The sequence below is a fragment of the Trachypithecus francoisi genome, unplaced genomic scaffold, assembly GCF_009764315.1.
Source record: "Trachypithecus francoisi isolate TF-2019V2 unplaced genomic scaffold, Tfra_2.0 Lachesis_group2, whole genome shotgun sequence".
In the NCBI taxonomy this organism is placed as follows: domain Eukaryota; kingdom Metazoa; phylum Chordata; class Mammalia; order Primates; family Cercopithecidae; genus Trachypithecus; species Trachypithecus francoisi.
Window position 1 is genome coordinate 144,965,818 of NW_022681465.1, and position 26,162 is coordinate 144,991,979.

Sequence of the window (26,162 nt, forward strand, 5' to 3'; positions counted from 1 at the left end):
ATGAGACACCCTATTTCTAAGCCAGTATATTAGAGGAATACAATAGGAGATAACATTAAAGGGATGAAAACAATCTGATCAGAGGCAGAAACAAGAAAGTGCCTGTCTCCACGGTTCCCTGATTTATTCACTGTATATGACTTTGAGTAACATACCTAGCCTCTCTAAGCCTCAGCTTTCACTTCTGCAGGATGAGAAGTGGAGCTCTTAGGGTTGCTGTGAGGATTAAATAAAATTGTACTTGGCACACCTTAAGTGACTAGCGAAGGCTACTTGCTATCATCATCATCATCATCATCATCATTTTAATTTCAGGAACATAGAGATGGGAATTATTCAGATCACCAGCTAAGACAAAGATGCTGCCCTTTGCGTCTGCTGAGGCACATGAAGACCAGAGCCAGCTGATGACTCAGTCACTGTGCCCTGCAACAAAAGCCTGAGCAAGCAGAGAAGAGAGGGTGACTGGAGAAATGAAGAGTGTTAGCTATCAGGGCAGATGTCCACATTTCTGTGAATAACAATAGCAACAGGGCAATGAAAACAACAGACAGGAAAATGACCCTGCTTTTCTGTAGGGTGCGATCTCACGTGTTCTTGTTCAGTGTTTCCTGGGAGGATTTTAAATTCCCAGAAGACATCCTATATACTTTTTTGAAGGCAGACCAAGGGTAAGTAGTGAATAAATAAATAGTCTTTTGGGTACAGTGCCCAGCAAACAAGTGCTATGCCAATATCTTTTAATTTTTTTAAAGACTATTGCTGCTGACGTAGAATGGAAAAGGAGAACATCTTAAATTAATTAGGAAGATGCTTTTGACTGAATGGTTTTCCTCTAAAATTCATATATTGAAGTCCTAACCCCCAAGGTTATGATGTTTAGCAGTATGACTTTTGGGAGATAATTGGTTCATGAAGATAGGACCTTCGAGATGGAATTAATGCCCTTATAAAAAGAGACAGCAGAGAGCTTGCTTCCCCACCCCTGACCTGTCAAGTGAGCATAGAGCAAGAAGGTGACCTCACCAGAAACTGACCATTCTGGCACCTTGAACTTGGACTCCAGCTAGCTTCTAGAACTGTGATAAAATAAATTTCTGTTGTTTCAGCCACCCAGTCTATGATATTTTGTAATGGCAGCCCAGGCTAAGTCAGAGGGTTCTCTGCAGTCACTGATAATAGACACACTCCCTTAGGTGGAACAGGGGAGATGGGACCCTGAGACCAAGGTGGTGGCCAGAGCCAGAGCAGTGGACCCCAATCGGGCCCTGCAACAGCGCGGCTGAAAAGTCCACTCCCGCTGCATCAGAATCACCCGGGATGGGAGCAAATACTCTAGATTTTAAACACATTTTTCAGTTGTTTCTGACAGGTGGCCTTGTGTGACAGCCATGGGTCAAGTGGAAAGAGTCATTCAGCTTTGGATTGAAACTGACCCCAATTTTACAAACAGACGTTGTTAGGCATGAAGGCTCAGTTCATCCACTTTCTCCGAGAGACTGTATTTCTTCGTATTGTAGAAAAGAGATAATAAGAGTGACGCTAACATTTATTGAGGCCTGGCATCTTCTAGGCACCGTGTGTCTATCACACATTATCTCATTTAATTCTCACACCAAATTTTGTTTTTTTAAATGAGGAAAATGAGAGAGAGAGAGAGAGAGAGAGAATGAGAGAGAGAATCTAAATGCTTACTGAAAGTTCCACAGCTGCTAAATGGCAGAGTTAGATGCAAATGCAGGCTTATTAGTCGCCAGAGCGGCAGTTTCTGTGAGGGTTACTTGTGTGAATTTTTAAGTGCTGAGTATGGTAGCTGGTGTACGGAACTTGTTCACTAAACTGTCGTAGTTGTTACCTCTGTTAAATATCAATCATCTTCCTCATTGTTATTTAGGACAGACCTGGGGTTAGTCTGGATTTCATTGCAGGCTCTCATGGATTGGTTGTGTGGCCCTACACCACGGCAAAGGGCTTTCCAGAAAAACAGATGTTTCAACTTGTCCCCAGATGGAAACTAGATCTCATAAAAGATAACAGAGTAGTTAATTAAGCTTTCTGATTTTGGAATCCAAAGGCCTGAATTCAAATCCAGACTACCAGCCACTAGCTATGTGATCTGGTCAAACTGCTTAACTCCTCTGTGCCTGTTTTTTCTTCTGAAAAGTAGACTTAATAAGAATTCCTCCCTCAGAAAGTGGTTTTAGGAATTAAATAATTCTGGTAAAACATCTAGATGGGTGCCTGATAAATACTCAATATGTGGTAGTTACTACTAATATTTTTTATTATCTTTCAGGAAAAGTCTTTGACCTCTGTTACACAGTGGCTGACCCTGTTGCATGGGCGAGAACAATTTAGGCTATAAGCCATCAAAGTCTGCCTTTGATTTCTCTTCCAGAATGGAAGAAAGTCTGAAACACAATTCACAGGACCTTAAGTTATGCAGCATAGCCTCCTAAACTCAGGCAGGACGGCACCAAGGGAAGGCCAAAGCATGTGCCCCCTACCCAGCTCCCCTACCCAGATAACAGTTTCAGCATTGAAGATCCAATTAGGGCCTGTCATTGCCACAGCAAATCTACACTCATTGTTCAGCTGGCATTGAATCAGATTCTCACCATATTTGTGAAAAATGAACGAATTTCAACTACTACGTGATGGTCTCCTATACATAGGCACCTCTCACTGAACAGAAATGTGCTCCAGAGAATTTGAAGCTGCAGCAGTCTGTGAATTGAACCAGAAAAATAAGAGCTGAAACCCCACAGAGGCCCTGAGCTGCCATCATCTGGGGTTCCAGGTTTTTCCATCTTTAACTTTTATAGCCTGAAACATAAGGCTATTGATAAATAACTTATTAATAACTGCCACCATTTACTGGGAATTTACTATGTAGCAGGCAGTTACACAGCTATTTCATTTAATCATTACTCTATGAGTAAGTCCTGCTATTATCTCTACTGAAGGGACCAGGAAACAAACTCAGAGGCTAAATAATTTATATTAATACTAGTTTGCACAGAAAAAAATGTGATGGAGCCAGAAATGGAATCAGGCAGCTTGATTCCAGAACTATGAAACATTAATTATCGTTTTCTCAGAAATTTTTCAAGTACTTGATTTTGAAAGTATGCTTTCTTCTAAAGTTTGATTTCTTGTCATTTTCAGAGATGCATTTATTCCCATTAATATAACATCTTCTGTGTTTATCATGAAAGCCAATGAATTGATCAGAGTCACTTTAAAATTTTGCTTTTAGACAAGCTTTGCCCAAACACATCCATTCCTACAAGAAAGGGCTACCTGGAGTGCCGATATCTAAGAAAAGATCATTTCTCTACAGAGACAGACAAATGGGGAGAGCTGACCAATTACCTGGAAAATACAATCGATGCCAGCAGGCAATAAGAATAATTTAAACCAATAAACTCTTTCCTCTCAACTGCAGAGTTGGGTGTAGGGTTTTCTTTTTCTTTTTGTTTTGCTTTCCATTGGTTGGGCTTTCCAAATAATTGTTCCATCTGTCCACTTCAGTTTGCCTGAGTAATCACAGCCAGAGGGCACTTAGAAGTCAAACGTCAGACATGCAGGGAAAACTAATGTGTGGGAGGCTGTGGGAAGAGAAATCGTTGTCTGTTCTTTTTCCCTGCATCTGGGCCAGGGATCTGGAAGTAAATTATAAGCACCAGTTGCCCCAGGGAGGAAGCTACTGTTTGGGAATGGAAATGGAGGAGAGATTTGTTGGACTCCACTGTCAGGAACGTTGGCTCCCAGGATCAAATGTGCTTAGCAATGGGATTAAGTCAAGAGATCACAGCCAAGCCAGAGATTAAAAGTGTGGAGACAGGAAATGAAAACCAGAATCCTGGGACAGCTTTTTTCTGTGCCATTTACTCTGAAGTAGGCCCCCTGCTGGTCACTGTATGTGCTTTAACTATTTTGATCCTCCCTGCAGTTCTGTTTCACAGATAAAGACACTAAGGCCCATAGAATTCAAGTAACTTGCCCAGGACCACACAGCTAGTAAATGGCAGAACGAAAAACTGAATTCAAGTGTATCTTAATCCAATGCTCCTGCTCTTATCTACTACATCTGGCTACTCTAAACCAGGGATGATGACCAAGGGTGAAACAGTCCTAGAAAGGACAAAGATGCAAAGGTGAGCCCAGATTATAAAAACATGGATAATATGTAATACATATAAAGATATTTTACATGCATTAGAGGTAAAATGCTTAGATTTAAAAACCAATATAGAATTTCAATTTATAGATGCACAGAAAGGTTTAGTAACTCACCTGAGGCCACAAAGCCAGTAAGTAGGTTAGTGGGGAACTGAACCCATGTCTCTGAATCTGGTCAAAGACTACACTCTTCGGTATATAAGGCAGCTTCCTTCCTTTCATACTATTAACTTCCAAGAACAGTGAGTTAGTTCCGCCTCTTATAAATTATCTTCTACAGAATGCCATGTTTCTAAAGACATTTAGTGACAAAAATAGGTTTGTCAAAATGTTATATTAAACAAGGTTAAGCAGAGTTCTAAAATCTAAGACGTCTCCCTGCATCTAAGCTGTTGATGTCCGTTGTAAATATCCAAGAGAAAGATAAGCAGAATGTTGCCAACTTAGTTGACCATGTAACCCTTTTCATTCTTTAGATAAAGGCTGGCCAGTGTGTCAACCATGGGTGATGACTTGACTCCCATGTCTTTGCCTCTAAATAGCAAGATGGAGGGTATTTTAAAAACACCAGGAATCACACTGTTTACTGCCTAATACCTATATCTTATGTAGGCTGGGCTACCAACCGGGGAAATGGTGAGGTCTACCTTGTTGCTCTCAAACTGCCCCTTCAGGACTCCACTCCTGACTTTTATTCTAAATGCCTTTATGTGAACCATCCTTCCCAGGTGCACCTAGTCACATAGAGATCATTCTGTTTTGAATAAATATTAATTGAAAGTAAGGGCTCCATTGGTTAAACCATTTTATTGAAGAGCTCGTGAAAAGGGAAAGTCAATGCAGAGAAATGCGTCTTTGTGCTGGACTCTTAAGCATAAGTTCAACTTGTGCCTTGGAAAATGGATAGTAGCGTTTTCCTTGCGCTAAAGTATAGACCACAAACTACTCTGACTACAAAGAAAGCTAGCACAAGGATGAGGGAGTTTCAGATTATGATATTGGGGGTGCACATTGTAGAGCTAGGATGATCTGGCAGGTTGAATGAGATCACAAAGGAACCCTAGAGTAAATTTTCAAGTAGACCTGTATGGAAAATTTAGGATTAGGCAGCCATAGTGGCATAAAATTGAGGAAATTAATCTATAATATTATGAAGAAAGTGTATTTGTTTCGTATTCTACTAAACTTCGTAACAATAAAATAATATCAGCATTTAGGAACCTTGAATTGAAGGTCTGACCTGGACCAAAGGGAAAGAGGAGGCATTGATGCCAGGGGCATCTCCATCGGTCATGCCACCGATGGGAATCAGACTTGACCAAGATGAACTGTGGAAGCAGTTGGTCCAGTTCTGTATGGAGTTGTCGGGAAGGCTCACTTCTTAACTCGTCCATTCGGTCATCCATTCGCTAGTCACTGAGTGTCTACTTCATCAGGTACTGTGCTTGGTGCCAGGAATACACAGAGAGAAATCGAAACAGCCACTGCTCTCATGAAACTGCACTCCAGTGTGGAAGATAAATGTTAATCAAATTCAGACATCCTATCATGTCAGAAAGCTTTTGCATAGAAACCTTGCACAGAGTAAGGGGTCACAGCATGTCAGGGTGATGCTATGTAACACCTAGTTCATATCCAGCGGGCACCTAAAATGTAACACAAACGAAATATCTTCTAACCTGCCTGTCCCCACCTCAGTAAATAACTCCATTCTTGCAGTCATATAAGCTGACACATCTTGGCATCATTCTTCACTACTGCCTTTGTTGTGTACCCAATGTCCAACACTCCTCAACATCTCCACTGCTACCATTGTGGTCCATTTCTCACTTGAATTATTGCACTAGCCTCCTAGTGACTTTTTTTCCCCCTGTTTTCACTCTTGTTTCTTTTCTGCACAGAAGCCAGAGTGATTTCTTTTCTCAAAAGTCCCCAGTGGCTTCTCATCTTATTCAGAGAATAAGGTAGAAATTCTTATAATGATAATGTCCTGAGTGTTTAAGCCCTATCTGACATGCTTTGCTTGCCACCGTAGCCTCTCTGTCTTGGTCTCCTACTGCTGCCCTCCTGCCTGTTTGCAGCCACTCCAGCCTCCTTACTGTTCCTGGGACACAAGCACATACCAGCCTTAGGGATTTCACACTAATAGTTCCTTCTCTCTGGGATGTCTTCTCCTAGCTGTCTGGCTCACTTACTCCCTTCTTTTAAGCCTCTATCCAAATGTTGCTTGTTCAGAGGGGGCTTACCTGACTTCCTTATGAAAACTTGTATCCCTGTAGCACTTATTCCTCTCAACTAGTTTCTTTTGTCTTCATAGGTCTTACCACTACTTAACAATTCATATATATGTTTATCTCATCATCGTCTATCTGCCATTGTCTATCTCATCACTGTCTATCTGTCTATCCTAGAATGTAAGTTTCATAAAAACAACATCCTTGTTTGTCATATCCCTGCAGCCTTGAACATAGTTGGCCCTCAATAAATATTTGAACAATGTATTAGACAAATAAATGATGTATTAAGAAGCAGTACTACATTTGCCCAAAAGCTTGGAGAAATGGTCACAATTCCAATGATGTTCAGCCACTTCATCTCTCATGCTGTTTTCATTGTCCTTGTCCGTTATTCGGGCGTCTTACTTTGCACAAAACTGTAGGAGACAGAAAGCAGCTCATGCCCTGCATAGTGGGATTTTCCCCAGAAGCCTCTCCCTGCTGATTCTCCTGAATCTGGTTCACTGGGGCGTGTTCAACAGGTGAGCCAGGTGTCTAGTCATGTTGACACTTTCCCCATACCTGGTCATTTCAGAAGACACTCTTTCCAGTAACCAGGGCTTCAGCCAGAAAAGAGGTTTACCTCTATCTGGGAACTGTGTGGCCTGAAAGAATGAACATGTGAGGGGAGAAATTCAGGTCATTGAAAAATGGGCTACGAGCATTTTCTCCATAATGCCCCTCTCGACTGCCACCTCTTGTACTTGGCCTATATTTAGAGTTCAGAAAAATCTGAATTTACTTATTTACCATTATTAACGAATGCTTCATTTGCTAAAGGATCCCTGAGATTTCTTTTAACCAGCAACTTTCCGTTGTACCTGTAGGACAGAATTGGGGTCACAGATGTTCCGCCTGCTGTTTGGCCACAGAGGCACCTGATGAAGATGTCATGAGGAAGAAGGGCTGGCTTTAGGATCGCTACATCTGATTTTTTTTTTTCTTTCTTGGGTTCTTTCTTTTTTTTTTTTAACTTTTATTTTAGGTTCAGGAGTATATGTGCAGGCTTGTTATGTAGGTAGACTCGTGTTCTGGGGGTTTGTTGTACAGATTATTTCATCACCCAGGTACTAGGCCTAGTACCTAATACTTACTTTTTCTGCTCCTCTCCCTTTTCCCATCCTCAACCTTCAAGTAGGCCTCAGTCAGACCTGATTTCTGATTCCAGCTTGGCCACACTTAGCCACAGGCAAGCCCCTGAACCTCTCTGTGCTTTAGTTTCTTTGCTTATAAACACCTAAGCCATGGGGCTGTTGTGAGGACTATTTGAGTTGTGCTTATCTCAGTGCCCAGCACAGGGCATGTCCTCAACAGATAGTAGCTGCAGGGTTGGGAAACATGTCTATCGTGTAAAGGAAATTCAGCAGTCTTGTTCGTGCATTTTTGTATGCAAGTTTCTAATCTGTGTTACTTCTGTGGGCATATATATCATGGGGATTTGTAGCTTTATTTTATAAGAAGCTAATATTGATCATGCTTACCTATTATTCTTGGGTGGCTGTCAGAGGCTGCTGTGAAGTATATTTGAAATGGCCATCTCTTGCGGTATTTTCCATGCCTACAGATTCTGAGTTTTCACCTTGTGCTTCCGTTTGCTGTCAGAGCATTATTTTAGCTTCTAACCTGGCAGTTTCTAATCATATCTACGTTTTCCCACAAGGAAAGAGAATGAGAGTGAAGGACAGTGATAACACATAAGGCTATACCTGCTTCGCTGCTGGATTTCCTTCCCTCTTATTCTGATGTGGCACTGTTTGATTTCCCTGTTTGCAAATTGCTTCTTGCTTCCCATCTTGCCAAATTTTTTTATCATTTTCTTCTTTCAGAAAGGAAAAAAAACACAAACAACCAAATTTTATTTTCCATATAGTTTAATTGAATTGATGGCTGCTGTGACAAAATAAAATAAAAACCTCACAAATAAGAAGGCTGCAAATCCTAGGATTAGGCTACTTCTGAAGTTTTAAAAATTCTTCAAGGCATTTATTTGCAAATTCTACCCATTTGCATATTTTATAAGCATAATACAAAAATGTATTATTTATCAGGTGGTCTAGGCATGCTTGTGGAAAATGAATGGTTGCAAATTCAACCTTCATTTTAAAATCCTCATTGTAAATCCATTCCTCTAACTTGCAGGAAAACTGGTTTTTCAACCCTAGTTTTTTCTGATTTACTTAAAATACTCTAGACTGCACACTGTGAGCAACTTTTCTTGAGAGTACGTGTCTGTAATTTGAAGAGAATGGCTGCCAATATACAAAGTCACAAAATACAAAATAATTTACAATGTCAAAATCACCTGATCTCATTGGCCCCATTTTATCTGATCATCTCACTGACACCCATGCCAAAGATATTCTTGCAAGTTTTCAGGCGGAAGTATGACCTCACACTTAGGCAATTTCAGTTGTCAATGGCGCAGTTCTTGGGAGTTTCACGCCTTGATAACTTGTGTAACCTTCATGTACAGGCAAAAGAAGAAATCTGATTTGAGCTGTTGCTGGTTCCTGTTGAGTTTAGACTCCATGGGCCAGGAAATACCATACCCCTAGATCTGAGGCATTTGATGAGTGAATAATCATTACGGTAGAAAACAAAATTAAATGAGCATGCCATTGTTTGGCTTGTATTTTATGATTCAGTATCCATTTTAAGTATTCATTTTTAAGTATCCATTTTAAGTGAGACATTTTTAAGTGAAACATTTTAAAGTATCCATATTAAGTATGATAACTATATTTTCACATGATTGTTGTCTTTGGTGAAATGCAGCTAAGAGGCAGAAAATGCTATAAGTGGAGGAGCATTTGCTAAAAGCATCTATCAAGGCTTCCTTTTGTAAGGTAGTTTTCTTCAGGCACCCAGAAGACACACTTTTGTCCCTGTAGAGCCACATGATGTTTTCTGGACTATAGGGAGCAAGACACTGGTACAATGACAAAGTGCTGGTCCTCTCTCCTGGCTCCCTTCTGCTTGCCTGTCATATCACATATGTGACCACTGGTTTGTATCCTGTGGACACAGCCTGTACTATGGGTTTAAAGAGCTGCTTCTCCTCCTATTGTAATTCAAATAATAACTTCCTGATCTAATAGGTGCCAGGATATGTTTTCAGTTCTAAAGGCATGAAGATAAATAAAACACAGATCTTGCCCTCAAGGATTTCAGAGTTCATAAACAGAGATGTAACTATATTGTACATAAATTCTAGCATAGTGCTATTTGTGTTTTGATACTTGAAATTTTGGTTAAAGGTTGAAAGTGGTGAGACAGAGGATGAGGAAAATGGATTGTACTGAACTGATTTACCTTTTCAAAACCTAAAAATGACTGTTTGGTTTATATTGTGAAAGAAATAGAAATGATGTTTAATTATACACAGATAATATCCCCTTTCTCCATTTGCATATGGGGTATTGGATTCAGCTGTAGCTGACTAAGCAGTGGCTTCAACAAATGAATTTTGTTGTTGTTGTTGTTTCTTTGTCACATGAAAAGCTAGAGGGAGGCAATTGCCGTGTTTGCTCCATGGCTTAAAGACACCAGGGCTGAGGTCTCTGTAATCCTTTCTCTTTCGATTGCCAGAAGACTGCACAGCATCACAAAGATGGGAAGGGGAAAAATTGAAATATGCTATTGTAAAGTTTTTGTATTATATATGAAGTAATATAAAATCACTGCAAAACAGACTGGTAATTTAAAGATAAATACTGTAAAACCTATAGCAACCATTAAAACAATAACACTAAGAATTGTAGCTCAATACTGAGAAAAGTGGGTAAAATGAAGTCAAGAAAAACCTAATATACCAAAAGAATTCAGTAAAAGGGAACAATAAAAGATGCCACAGTAAAAAACAATAAGATGAATTTAAATCTAACTATATCAATAAGCACAATAAATGTGAATAGTATAAACTCTTCAATTAAAAGGCAAAGATATTTATTGAGTTTTTTTTTTTTTAATTCAACTCTATGCTACCTACAGGAAACAAACTTCAAAAGGTACAAATAGGTTAAAAGCTAAAGACTGGGAAAAGGTACACCATGCTAATGCTAATCAAAACAGAATTGCAATGGCTATATTAATATAAAAGTGAATTTCAAAGCAAAGAATATTATCAAGGATAAAGAAAGTCATTTCATAATGATAAAGGGAGCAGGTTATCAGGAGAAAATAACAATGCTAAATATGTTAATGCATGTAACAACAGAACTTTAAAAATATAAAGAAAAAACTAACTGAAGTGAAAAGAAAAAATAAAACCAAATTATATAAGACTTCAATATTCCTCTTGCAACAATTGATGGAACAGAAAACCAGTGAGAATACAGAAGACTTAAGCAAACAATTAGCTGACTTGACCTAATTGGCCTTTACAGAACATTCAACAACAGCAGAATATATATTCTTTTTGAACGCATCCAGAGTATTTACCAAGATAAGCCATATTTTGGGCCATAAAATATCTCAGTAAAAATTTTAAAAAGTAAATTGAATCATGTTCTCTGATAATATTGGAATTAAATTAGAAATTAAAATGAGAAAGATCTCTGGAGAATCTCCCAAAGATTTCAAAAGTAAATAACATATTTCTAAATAAATCAAGGGTCAATGAAAAATTCAAAAGGAAAATTAGAAATTATTTTGAATAAATAAAAATAAAAACCCAGTATATCCAAATTTATGGCATGCCACTACTTTACAAGAACTGTATAGCACTAAATGCCTACATTAGGAAAGAAGTGTCTCAAATCAATGACTTCAGTTTTTACTTTAAGGAACCAAATGAGAAACAAAATGAAACCCAAAGTAAGCAGAAGAAATGAAATAATAATGATCTGAGAGAAAATCAGTGAGATAGAAAATAGAAAAACAATAGAGAATATCGATAAAACTAAAGTCTTGTTTTTTGGGAAGATGTAGCTAGACTGATCAGGAAGAAAAGATAAAAGACACAAAATACCAATGTTGGGAATGAAAGAGGTACATCTTTATAGATTCTTCAGATATTAAAAACATAATAATAAAATATTACAAACAACATTATAATAGTAAATTTGAAAACTTAGATGAAATGCAGAAGTTCCTTGAAAAGACACAAATTACCAAAGCCACTCAGGAAAAAATAGATAACCTGAAAATATTATGTCTATTAAGAAACTTGAATTTATAATTAAAAACCACATGCAAAGAAACATCAAGCCTAGATGTTGCACTGGTGAATTCTCATATTTAAGAAAGAAATAGCACCAATTATACACAGACTTTACAGAACATTGAAGAGGGGCAAATAATTCCCAATTTATTCTATGGGGTAAGCATTCCTTGATACCTATTACTTTCAAGAGTATAAATGCAACAATTCTAAATAAAATTTTAACAAATAGAATCCAACAATTTAGAAAAGGATAATATACCATAACCCAATGCAAGATTGCTCTAACATTCAAAGTTCAATTCATGTAATTCACTACATAAACACATTTTTAAAGGAAAAAATATGAGCACCTCACTAGATGCAGGAAAAAGATTTGACAAAATCAAACAAGTATTCCTGAGAAAAACTCTCAATAGAGTAGAAATAGAATGGGACTTCTTAAGTAGGTAAACAGATAAACCCATCTGTGAAGAATCTACAATTAACATCACACTGAATGTTAAAAAACTGAATGCTTTTACCCTCAAATCAGGAACAAATTAAGGATGCCTAACTGCACTGCTTCTATTAAAATTTTTACAAGAGGTTTTAGACAATAAAACAAGGCAAGAAGGAGAAGAAATATTGATGGCAAAAAAGTACAAAAATGATAGGGGAATGAATATTGAAAACACAGTAGCAAACCACGCATTTCTAGTAGAGTGGCTAATCTTAAAAATTTTGACCATACAGTATTAGTGAGGATATTGAGAAACTAGAACTCTCATACATGCTAGTGACACAATCACTTTGAAAAAAGTTTTGTTTCAGTAAAGTTTTGGGATATAAAATCAGTGTACAAAAATTGGTTGCATTTTTATAGACCAATAACATTCAAGCTGAGAGGCAAATAATGAACACATTTCCATTTACAATAGCCACAGAAAGAAAAAAAATACCTAGGAATACAGCTAACCAGGTTGGTGAAAGAGCTCTACAATGAGAATTACAAAATACTGCTGAAAGAAGTCAGAGACAATACACGCAGATGAAAAACATTCCATGCTCATGGATAGGAAGACTCAATATTGTTAAAATGGTCATTCTACCCAAAGCAATTTACAGATTCAGTGCTCTTCCCATCAAACTACCAACAACATTTTTTCACAAAATTAGAAAAACAATTACAAAATTCGTATGAAACAAACAAAAAAAAGCCCAAATAGCCAAAGCAATCCTAAGCAAAAAGAACAAACCTGGAGGCATCACACTACTCAACTTCAAACTGTAACTACAAGGATACAGTAACCAAAATAGCACGCAGCTGGTATAAAAACAGACATGTAGAACAATGGAACAGATTAGAGAACTCAGAAATAAAGCTGCACACCTACAACCATCTGATCTTTGACAAAGTCAATAAAAACAAGCAGTGGGGAAAGGATTCTCTATTTAATAAATGGTTGCGGGATAGCTGGCTAGCCGTATGCGGAAGAATGAAACTAGACCCCTTCTTTTTCACATATACAAAAATCAACTCAAAATGGGTTAAAGATTAAAATATAAAACCTAAAACTATAAAAACGCTAGAAGAAAACCTAGGAAATACCATTTGTACATAAGCCTTGGTAAAGATTTCATGATGAAGTCACCAAAAGCAATTGCAACAAAAAAAAAATAGACTAAGTGGAACCTAATTAAAGAGCTTCTGCACAGCAAAAGAAACCACTGAGTAAACAGACAATCTACAGAATGGGAGTAAATATGCAAAAACTATGCATCCAACAAAGGTCTAATATCCAGAATCTATAAAGAACTTAAATTAACAAGCAAAAAACAACCCCATTAAAAAATGGTCAAAGTACGTGAACAGACACTTCTCAAAAGAAGACGTACATGTGGCCAAAAAGCATATGAAAAAATGTTCAATATCACTAATCATTAGAGAATGCAAATCAAAACCACAATGAGATATCATCTCACACCAGTTAGAATAGCTATTATTAAAAAGTCAAAAAATAACAGATGCTGGCAAGGTTGCAGAGAAAAAGGAATGCTTATAAGCCGCTGGTGGGAATGTCAATTACTTCAGCCACTGTGGAAAGAAAGAAGTTTGGAGATGTCTCAAAGAACTTAAAACAAAATTACCATTTGACCTAGAAATCCCATTACTGGGTAAATACCCAAAGGAATATAAATTGTTCTACCAAAAAGATATGTGCACCTGTTCATTGTAGCACTATTCACAATAGCAAAGACATGGAATCAACCAAGACATCAATCAACAGTGGACTGAATAAAGAAAATATGGTATATATAGGCTATGGAATACTATGCAGCCATAAAAAATTAGGTCCTTTGCAGCAACATGGATAGAGTTAGAGACCATTATCCTATGTGAATTAACACAGGAAGAAAAAACCAAATACCACATATTCTCACTTACAAGTGAGAACTAACTAAACACTGAGTACACATGGACACAATGGTGGGCACAGAAGACACTGGGGTCTGCTTGGGGGTAGAGGCTGGGAGAAACGTGAAGTTTCAAAAACTACCTACTGGATACTATGCTCACTACGTGGGTAATGACATCATTTGTACACCAAACCCCAGTGACACACAATTTACCCATGTAACAAACCTGCACATATACCACATGAACCTAAAATAAGTTGGAAAAAACAAAGCACCTTGGCATTTCTTAACATTGTTAAATATTTGCTTATCATATGACCTGGCCATCCTACTATCAGGTATTTTCCCAAGAAAAGTAAAAGCATACACAAATGTTTCTAGTAGTTTTGTTTGTAATAGCCAAAAATTGAAACCACCTAAATCAAGGTAAATGAATAAACAAACTATAATATATCCATATAATGGAATGCAAATCAGGCCTGGTGTGGTGGCTCATGCCTGTAATCCCAGCACTTTGGGAGGCCAAGATGGGTAGATCGTGAAGTCGGGAGTTCGAAATCAGCCTGAACAACATGGTGAAACCCCATCCCTACTAAAAATACAAAAATTAGCCAGGCGTAGTGGCATGCACCTGTTATCCCAGCTACTCAGGAGGCTGAGGCAGGAGAATCACTTGAACCTTGGAGGTGGAGGTTGCAGTGAGCCAAGATAATGCCACTGCACTCCAGCCTGGGCAACAGAACAAGACTCTGTCTCAAAAAAAAAAAAAAAAAAAAAGGAAAAAAAAAAGGAATGCAAATCAACAATAAGAAGAAATAATGAACAATTGATACATGCAAAAACAGGAACTGATCTCAATGCTCATCAAAGGAAGCAAAAAAAAAAAAGAGTACATACCATAGGATTGCATTTGTATAAAATTACAAAAAATATAGACTAATATATAGATACAGAGCAAATCAGAGGTGCCTGAGATTAGGGGGAAGGAGGAGAAGTATAGGCAAAACAAAGGGCTAAAAAAGATTATGGAAAGTGCTTGGCACGGTGGCTCATGTCTGTAATCCCAGCAGTTTGGGAGGCCGAGATGGATGGATCACTTAAAGTCAGGAGTTTGAAAGCAATCTGGCCAACATGGTGAAACCTCGTCTCTCCTAAAAATGCAAAAATTAACCGGGTGTGGTGGTGTGCGGCTATAATCCTAGCTCTTCGTAGGGCTGAGGCCCCTTCGCTTGAACCCAGAAGGCAGATATGACAGTGACCCGAGATCAAGCCACTGCACTCTGCCTGGGTGACAGAGCAAGGCTCTGTCTCAAAAAACAAAAAAAGGCATGAGGAATCTTTTGGTAGCTGGTTATGTTTATTATATTGATTGCAATGATGGTTTCAAGGTGACAGTATACCTGTCATAACTTGTCAAATTACACACCTTAAGTATCTCCCATTTATTAAATGTCAATTATGCCTTCAAAAGCTTTTCAAAAAGAAGGGGTGGAAAGGACCGTATTAACTATTTATTAAAACCTTACTAGAAATAGTAGAACACTATCACAAAATAATTATTGTATATATGGAGAAGAGTAAAATACAATCTTTCAATCTTGGATACTTTTAAATTACACTCCAGAATGGTGTGCTAGGATGCATTAGGCAAGAAATAATGTGTCTTCTCATTTTCTCTGTGTTTACTGTACAGATATTTACACGTATCTATTTGAGGATATTAGGCACCTTCATTTCCTTTCATTGGTAAAATAGGGTGAGATTTCTAATGAGAAACTTTGCAGCATCATTTTTTTTTGAGAGTATAAAAACTTTCCTTTATTCAGTAAATTATTAGGATATAGGATCAGGAGCTCATTAGAGTAGCTCCACTGTTTCACCAATAGTCCAAGATTCCTTCACCTCTTTCCTTCCTCATTCCTATTGCAAATCACCACAAATCCCTAACAGATACTACCTTCTTAATAATCTGCCAAATGTAGCCACTTCCTTCCACCTCCCTTCCCTTTCTTCCAATAAATGAACTGTCGTGATGGTCAGTTTAGCCAATTAACAATTTTTCTGATTGCCAATTGAAATCCTCCAGTGAACTACACCCAGCAAAATGATCCAGTGATGGTTTTTCCATAATGTTTCTAATGGTGGATACTGTGCAAAGGAAATGTTTGACTTTAAAACCTGATGTGCTTACTATCTCTGCTTGTTTCTGTTCTATATGAGCTCTCTGGCAAATTGGGGACACACAAGAGGCTTGTCTTTACTAAACACAGTGGCAATTGTCAAATATCAAGCAATATACAGGGTATAGAGGTGGAAAGTGAAAAATAAAAGCCTCTCTTTCTCACTGAAGTCTGAAGTCCTTATTTTTAACTGTCTCTGGAGTACCTAAGTCTCTCCTTTTAGAAATTCGGCTTCCTAGATAGAAAAATTTCTACACCAAATTGGGACTGATGTGTCAGCAAGACATTCATTCATATTTCACACTAAGTGCCTGCCATAAGTTATTGTGGTATCCTCATAACAACAGAGAGGATTGCACCATCAAGGCTCTTTCTATGTAGTGAATATACACTTATAGCCTATAACATAATCAATTTCAAATTAGATTTCTCTCAGAGAAAATTTTTCTGGGCAAGGATCTCTTTCTCTCTCTCTCTCTCTATCATTATCCCTCTCCCTCTCTCTGCAGAGAGAAGCACACTGCTAGCACAAAGCCCCTGAAAATAACTCTTTACAGTCACCTCCCAATCAATAAGGAGCTTTATTTGCTGCATGTCACACCCTCTGTTCATTGTATTCACAAAGCTGAGTTGGCACAAAAGAGGCAGGACAAAGGCCGCCTCAACTCTGAAGGGCTCTGTGCAGGACATCAGGGCCCTGGGCTGGCTCCAACTCTGCTGTTAACTCACTGTGTGGCCATGCCCCTTTTGGGCTTCTGTGTCCTCTGCTTTTAAATGAAGCAGTTGGACCAAGTGATCTCCAAGGGGTGACCAGATTCAGAAATTGTCAATTCCATGATCCTAGACATGAGATAGGTACATGCTATCTGTGGACTGTGCTTCCAACGATTTAGTAGGTGAGACTCAGCCCCCTTTCGAGCTGTGGAGGAGAAAAGCATGAGCACCTTCCAGGACGTTTAGCCACCGGATCTGCATCAGCCTCCTGGTAGGGAATGTTGCTTGTGGACACCATTACCATAGCCACTGATGTGTCATTTAACACTGGGGTTTAGGGAAGCTGTCAAGGTCTGCCATTTAAGAGAAACAAATTTTCCTTTCTATGTTAGTGTATTTCTCCCAATCATCCCACTTTAGCAATGAAATACACTTCCTCAAAGAGAATTCATTAAATATAGATAAATATCTTGCCAAAACATCACCATGACAGGTAGCCTGGTGGTAAAAGAGAATCTGATATAAGAATGGGATTTGACCCCTTGGTGTCCTAGGTCTGCAACTGAAGTAATTATGGTGTTGTGAGTTCTTTTCCTTCCTAGGGCCCCACTTCCTAATCTGTGAAATGGTAAGCATGAGCTAGGTATTACTTAAAGTGTCTTTCAGCACAAATATTCTAACCAGAGATTTACAAATCGGTGGCACCAAGACAGCATTCAGCCCGCAGATATGATGTTTGCCCTAGGCTGTGTGAGCCGTGCTGTGTGAGTGTCCTAATTTGAACTTATTGACAACATTTAAAAATGTGAAGTTATTTGAACATTTGGATTATTCACATAATAATCCAGATTTCTGGCTTCTTCTGAAAAACATTAGCCAATCTGGTCACACTGGGCTGAAATTTTTCATGGCAACCTTTAGCTGGAGTTGAATAGCTGCTGACCTTCAGGCAAAGCCTGAATCCTCCAGTTCCTTCATTTCTACCACTTTTGAGATGATCACAGACTGAGATCAAGTGTCAAATCACTGAATATCTGACATCTGGACAGCTTGTCTCGTTTATATCCTAATCTATCCAGGCATTTTTGTTTTCAGCTGCTGCTTCGCACTTTTAGGAAAAAAATGGCATGTTCCAAACTTTCTTTGCATCACTAATTCCCTCATTTGGCAATAATATTGGTGGGAGACAGAAACTGGGTCCAATGGAAGCCTGCCTTGGACAAAACCGCTGACAGTATCTTGACTGCCTGGAACCCTCACAGTAATCAACTCAACCGAGCTTATGCCTCTGGGCAACCCTATCTAGGAGTAAACATCAGGAGCTGGCATTGGTATGTAAATTGGTCACATTATTCCTTGTGAATTCACCAAGTCAGTAACTTCCATGATTTGGGTTTTTCAGATGTGAAATAAATTAATTTCATACATAAGCAAGGTTCCTCCTAGAACTAAAATTCTCTAAAGTAGCACAAATATCTAGACATAGGCTCATATTTAAATATGCCTAGGTTTGTATGTATGCATGTGTGTGTTTCAGAGTTTCTTGCTTTAAAGTACATGTTTTGTGAAAATAGAAACAGCATCTACATCCAGAATCATAACTAGTGATATAGGAACTGTGCCAGGACAAAAATCAGCAGGAAATCTCATCTATAGCTAATGTTCCCTAAGACAGATGTGGTCTCAGATCTCAACAGCAGAATTGACTCAGTGTAGAGAGGGTCACTGACAACTCACAAGGAAGGGTAAGAACCTGTCAAAGAATGTCTGATGCTGGAATCCAAGGCCAGAGCAGAAAGTACAAGCAAGGATCAGCACTGTGGCTGTGTCTGTCTATGCACTAATAAATGCTGCCAAAGGCCTTCCTTCTCCCCTTCTAGGTACTAATTTTATTAGGAAGTTTTAGCCCTGTGTCATCTTAAAGAAGACATTGATACTTTACTACTTGATATCTGAAACTATTCCAGCTCAGCCTTCCAAATGAGATTCTTGCTGTGAAGCCTCTCTGGGCTAAAGGGCCCAAACTGTCAAATGGGTATCCAACCTCTACACACTGGGAATACTGCAGCTCAGACAGGCTTGATTGAAATCCCAACTCTGCCATGCACTAGGTGTGACCTTGAGGGAGTTACCAAAACTTCCTGAGCCTCAGTTTTCTCCCCTGTAAAATGGGGATGATAATAATGCCCTCCCCATGATTTATGTAAGAATGGAGCTACTCTAAGTCAGGTGCTTAGCACAATGTCTGAAATTTTCTCAGCCAATATTCTTCGTCTTTTTTTTTTTTTTTTTTTTTAACTATGAAACCCTTTCGAATCAATCTTTACTACTACTAATAATATCCATTTTTAAGTTTCTTGACTGTGCTAATCACATTCAATATCCACAACTCTGAGAGATGGGTACTATTTTTATTGCCATTTAAGATGAGGAAACTGTCTCATTTTGCTTAGAAACTTATCCCAAGTCAGAGCCCAACTAGAAACCCTGCCTAATTGCAAAGTCTCTACTTTTAATGATGACTCTATGCTACTTCCAACAAATAACCTGTCAACAACACTGAGAAGAGCATATGAGAGGCAATTCTCCCCTCATGTGGCTGAGCAAATGAAGGTTTCCATATAGGAATTCAATACGAATCTGTGGCTGACAATGAAAATGACTACTCAGTTCCCTGTGCATTTTACAGGTCAATTCGTTTTTGAAATTTTGTGGGTTTTTTCCCACTGGATTTACTCATTCTTAAATTCATACCATCTTCCAAAACTTGATTCTACAATATTCTCTTGAATTTTAAAACCTAGTTGAATTGAAGGGGGGAGTTCATGCTCTTGAGAAGAAAACTGGCACCCCTGCTATCCAGAAGTGTTCTGTAAAGGACTCTTTTTAATATGTAAAGGAATTAGAATATCTCTTAGTATATGTATTAATATACATATTGGCTACATATATTTGTAGAAACCAGGAGTCACTATTACCCAGAACATTTAGCCCCATCAAATGTCCAATTGGATCTGAAACAAAAATTCCCTTGGAACAAAATAGGCCACATTTGTCAGAAACTGACTCCCCAACTCTGTGTGAGCCACCCCGCCTCATCCTCAGCCTTGTTTTTTTTTTTTTTTTTTTTTTTTTCTCCCTACTCTGCAGTCAGCCTGACTTTGGCAAGCAGTCAAGAAGTGAACAAGAGAGATGGAAGTGCTCTGGGTATCTGACCCCTTACTGGCCACTCAACCATGCAAGCTGTGAAGCCCAGTTAAAAAAAAAAAAATGTTGCCTTTCTTTTCCTCTCACCCCCTAACGAACTGCCTCTTTCTCTTCCCCACCATCACAGAAGGAAAACAATCAAAAGCATTAGTATTCCCGTGAAAAGGGCCAGTCACACAGGGGATGACTGCAAGCCCTTCGTAACCACTCCAGGACGCTGCCAGGGCCTGAGGAGGAACAAACTCCAATTGCTCCAGTTCAAACTGGTCCTGGCCTGGTCAGACAGAGGAGACAGAGCAGTGATTCACAGCAGGACGTGGTACTTGCTGACTGACCATTCTCTCAGGACTCACTAGGGTCTCTTCTCTGACGAGATGATACCTGGTGTGCAAGTCTCCTTTTAGAAATGCATAGATTCTGCTATATATTTCTTTTCTTGTTGGTCTCCTAAGAACAACTGGAAGCTCTTACCTAACCTGAAGTGTCTCCTTGTGTTGCTTTCAGGAATTGGGACACTCACCCAGGACACACTATGGTGCTTCAGCCAAGTGAAAGGCACTATCGAGATTGGGACCACAGAAGGTAGGAGAAATCCCCATACCCTTTTCCTTGCCTCCTTGGGAGTTTGTGCTGGTTTCAAAATTAAACACTTTCATCTTTGCTTTCACGAATCTAAGTCCCCACACACCCCAGAATTGCATTCTAAGCTAGAAATGGATTTAATAATTTCTTTCTCTCTTTCTCTCCTGTTTTTTTTTTTTTTTTTTTTTTTCTGTTGGTATTTATTTTATTCCTACCAATGAGGCAGCACTGAAATGAACTTTCAGTAAAATAGGTTTGCAGAGACAGGCTAAACTGGGCAAGTCTTGTTTCAGGATGCTCATCAGCACTGTAGAATTCTGAGTCCAAACATTTTAAGACTGTCAGCCATAATTCTCTCCCTTCCATTCTATGTGGAGGACCATTGGCAATACATGAAGTGCAGAGAGAGACTGAAGAATTCAAGTCTGGTCATATGACTTATGGGAACATTGAATCCTACTCTTAGCATATAATTGCCTTTCTGGTTCTCAGGAGACTTTCCTATTCCAGGGCCCTTTACCTGGGATAATGCATTAGTTTTCCTCCTCCTGCAGAACTGTTTATTTTTCTTTATTTTCTTCTTTTATAAGCCTGGGCTTGGAGACCTCCATGACTCTCCCTAAGGGTGTCTGCATTACAAAACACTGGATGATAGGCAATCGGAAGGAACTAGAATAGCACTTCTGGGTGTTTTAAATCATGGTTTAGCTCTTCTAGCAGAATGCAGTAGGGCTTGCCTGAAACAGATTTTGCTGCTTTGATGGTAGCTTTAGATTTTAGATGTGGTATAACACAGGTGTAAAACTAGTTTTAAAGAATGATGAAGTGAACAATTGACAGGATTGAACACTATACTCAAACTAACATGCATAAATGCATGTGAACTTCAGGTCATTCTGTAGCACTTCAATTCTGAGTAAAAGATAATTTGAGCAAAAATTAATCTGAGCAATTTGGAAAAGGTAGTTTATTTACAATCTTGCTATAATTCCTTTGTAGAGAATCTAATAGTGGGTGACCAAAAACCAAACACTCTATGTTTACAAAGTAGGAGAAAGCACACTAAAATAAATTAATAAATAAATCTATATAAAATTACATTTAAAAGAAATTGACATAATGTTTGCACATGTTTATAAGGTAGAGTATGATGTTTCGATATGTGTATATTGTGTAATGATATTAAACCAAGATGATTAGCATATACATTACCTCATACATTTATTATTTCTTTGTGGTAAGAAGATTCTAAATCCTCTCTCTCTTTTGAGATATACCATATGATATTGTTAACCATAGTCACCCTACTGTGCTAAAGAACAAAACTGATTCCTCAGATCTATTACTTTATATTTATTGACCAATCTCTTTCCATCTTCCTACCACCCCCCCAGGCCTCTGGTAACCACTATTTACTATTCTCTACTTCAATGAGATCGACTTTTTTAGGTTCCTCGTATGAGTGAGAAAATGTGGTATTTGTCTGTGCCTGGCTTATTTCACTTAATATAATGCCTTTCACGTTTATCCATGTTGCCACAAATGACAGAATTTTATTCTTTTTTATGGCTGAGTAATATTCCATTGCATATATATGTGTGTTTGTGTGTATAATATAGATATAAAAAACTGTATGTATCCATCTGTTTATGGACACTTAGGTTGTGTCCATAATTTGGCTATTGTGACTAGAGCTGCAATAAACATGGGAGAGCAGATTTCTCTTCTATGTACTGATTTTATTTTGTAAATATAGACCAAGTAGTGGGATTACTGGATCTAATATTATATTTGTATATAGCATCCTCTATTTTTGAGATGAATTGTCAAATAGAGCCTTACAAAAGATCCTTCTAAAGCCCCTATGAAGACAGACAGAAACTATCAATCCCATTTTATGTCACCTAAAAAAAAGAATTTTGGGTGTCTTCTATATGACAGCACTGTGCTAGACATTAGAAATTTTTTTAAAAAGGAAAGAAAAAAAACGACCTACTCTCTAACCTCATGGATCTTAAGAAAAGGAAGCTCAAGTGAATACATTGTTTTCAATCTTGGCCATGATTCAAAATCATTTGACCTTTTTAAACAATAGAGACTCCCAGGTCTCCAAGAGATACTAAGTTAGAGTTTCAAGAGTCAGGGTGATACAATGTGTGTTCGTTTACCCAGTTAATTCTAATGTAGTGGACTAGCATTGGGCATCACAAGGCTAAAGGACTTGTTCCAAGTAATCCATTATTCTCTCACTCTGCACTTAAATCTTGTCCTTGTGACTGGCTTCCCATCAATTATGAGAATTCTGAGTGTCTGCTGTAACTATAGGTCTTACCAATTGCAGACTTATTATTTGCTTAAGACAAATTATTAAGATAATACAGATACAGCATTGGCCACAGTGCTCAATACTTTGTAAGTACTCGATATTTGTAAGCTATTATTATAAATATTATTATAATTAGACCTTCATTCTAAATTAGTCTTCACCAAAACCTTATGACAGGTAAGAATTTTTATTCCCACATTACCTATGAGGATATTGAAGTCAAGCAAACAAACAAAAAATATTAAGTACATTGCCAAAGGCACTATAGCTTATAAATGGGTGAGGCAGTTTTCAAACCTAGTCTTTGGCACTCCAAAGCCCCTGCTTTTTAAAAATTGTTTTGAAAATAGAGACTCTGACTTAGTAGTCTGGAGTGAGGGCCTGGAATGTGCATTTTACACACATGCCCTTAGATGGTCATTATGAATACACGTGAACTGAAGATAGGTTGAAATGTTTACTGTGCATAATACAAAAGTAGCCTGCTTGAACTGACTGTTAGTTGGGTCACAGTCAGGATCAAAATGACAATCGATCCCTATTTTGTATGAAAAATGCACTTTAAAATAGTGAATAAAGGGAGAAACTTTTTAAAAAGAAGAATTAGGTTGGTCACAAACACACAGCCACTGGCATGGAGGTTCCCTAGCCAACATATCTTAGATGTCATTTAACCTCCACTAACACTGCCTCAATGGAAGTTGAATATTTGTTGAGTGAATTAATAAAAGACTTTCACTTGCTACTCGTTAAACATCAGGTTTCCTTTGGTTTAATTGGCATAATCTACCCAAGTTAATTCTCTATACGATCAAAGTCAATAAAAATTGTTCAGCTTTCCCTTCCATGTTACTTATTCCTATTAATAGCTTTTTCTATTTCAGTTCTATCACTTTCTAGCTAGTTACCTTGGCAAGTTAATGTCTCCATGCTTCAGTTTTCCTCATGTGCAGAATGGAGATAATAGTATAGTTACCCATTATGGCTATAAGGGCTAGGAGGGGGTGTGTGTGCATGTATACACAAATACATATATGTGTATAATATACATATGTGATACATATATAATATATAATATTATACATATATAATGCATATAAAATATATATTACATATTATACATAATACACACATATATATTAATATATGTAACATATATAATACATATATAATAATATATGTCATATATAATATATATTAGACCATTACCAATAGATTGTTATAAGATGTTCAATTTGCATCTTGGTGCAAGATACTTATGTGCATCTTGGGTATCAAGTAGTAGACTAGAATTTTTTCACATGTCAAATTATTCTGTAGGGCTTTAAATGAATTATACTATGAGTTCAACAGTAAGCATTTGGTGAGTGCTTACTGTATCCAGGGTACTGTCTCAGAAAGTAAGAAGGTTGTAAAGATAAATAAAATATAGTCCAAGTTCTCAAGAAATGTACCATTGAAGAGGAGACAGAGTATGGCCTGGAAGAGTAAAGCATCACATCAAATAAACACAAGGTAAAATGAGCTGCAGATAAAAGTACTTAGGCTAAAGACTACAATGCTTTGACTACCAGAGAGGTAGGAATCTCACACATTTGGTGGAGAAAAATCGACTTGTGGGAAGAAAACGTTTGAGACAAACCATAAATAATTTTTAAAAACATAACATTTATTCTTTTATTTTTCTGATTACTAAAACAATATATTCTCAGTGTAGAAAAGTTTAACCAATAAAAATCAGAAAATAAATGTCATTCAGAAACCCACAACCCACAGATTAGCATTGTTAAAAATTTATGGTATATTTTTCTAACCTCTTGATTATGCATATATGGTCATTAATTGATTCAGTCAAGAAACAAGTACTGTGTGTCAAATACTGTGAAAGGAATTGGTTAGTTTACATCAAACAATATCCATATTATTTTTTTTTTACCAAAATGGAGTCATAATGGAAATACTATTTTGTAAACTGATGTTTTTACTTAAGAATGTATAGGATCATCTTTTGTATAATAAGAGGTACATATACCCTAGTTTATTTACCTAGATTTTCAATATTTATAACATTGTTATGAACACCTAATAGTAAAATCTTTACATTTATCCAGGAAAAGTAGTGTGATATAGTGATTAACAGCATATGTTTCACAGTTAAAAATACCTGGTTCAAATTTAGCTTCACTACTTATGGGCATGGAGTAAGTTACCTCAAATTTTTCATGATTCTATTTCCTGATATGTAAAATTGGGATAATAAAAGCTATCTTGAAGAACTCTTATGATAATATAATTAAATATATATTTTAAACAACATAGCACATACACATGATTCAGTAATCATGATTAGCTACTGTGATTATATCACTGGGACACATTCTCAAAAATAGCATTCCTTGGGCTCTATAGGAAGTCTTATGAGAGACAATGTGGCTTTATTAGAGCGGCGAAGGTGCAGATGAAGAGATAACAGGCTCCAGGCTTGTTTTGGAGGCAATAGGCTGCATTTTAGGGGAGAAGTAAACTAAGGACTTAAGATAGTTTTCAGGTTTTAGCTTTGAACAACTGGGTGATTGGTGGGCACCAGTTACTAACACCAGGAAACCTGAAAAAGAAAGATATTTGGGGAGAAAAATCATGAGCTTTGTTTTGAACATAATTAATATGAAGTAGCTATGAGGTACAAAGTATAAACATCAAGAAGGAAGTTGTATGTATATATATGAGTCATATATATGTCTTAGAGAGACAATCTCAGAGATAGAGGTAGAACCTGGGGAGGCCTCAGCATGCAGATGGTGTTTGGAACCATTGAACTGAATGAGATCACATAACTTATGCAAATCATGTGGACGTGCAGTCAACAAACAATTTTGATGACCTAAACTTTCACTGTTATGCTGGTGGTTAGGATGCCATAAAAACATTGTTGACTTAGTTGAGTTATTGGAAGACACTTACACATTTAAAGGTTCTGATTTACCATGTGCAATGCTTGTATTTGATTTGCTTAGCAGGCGTATTTCATGTAACATATGATTTCATTGCGTGAAATTTTACATTATTCATCATTAGAAGTACTTTATATGGTAGAAATTGCCCACTCGATATCAGACACCTTCTTGAGACTT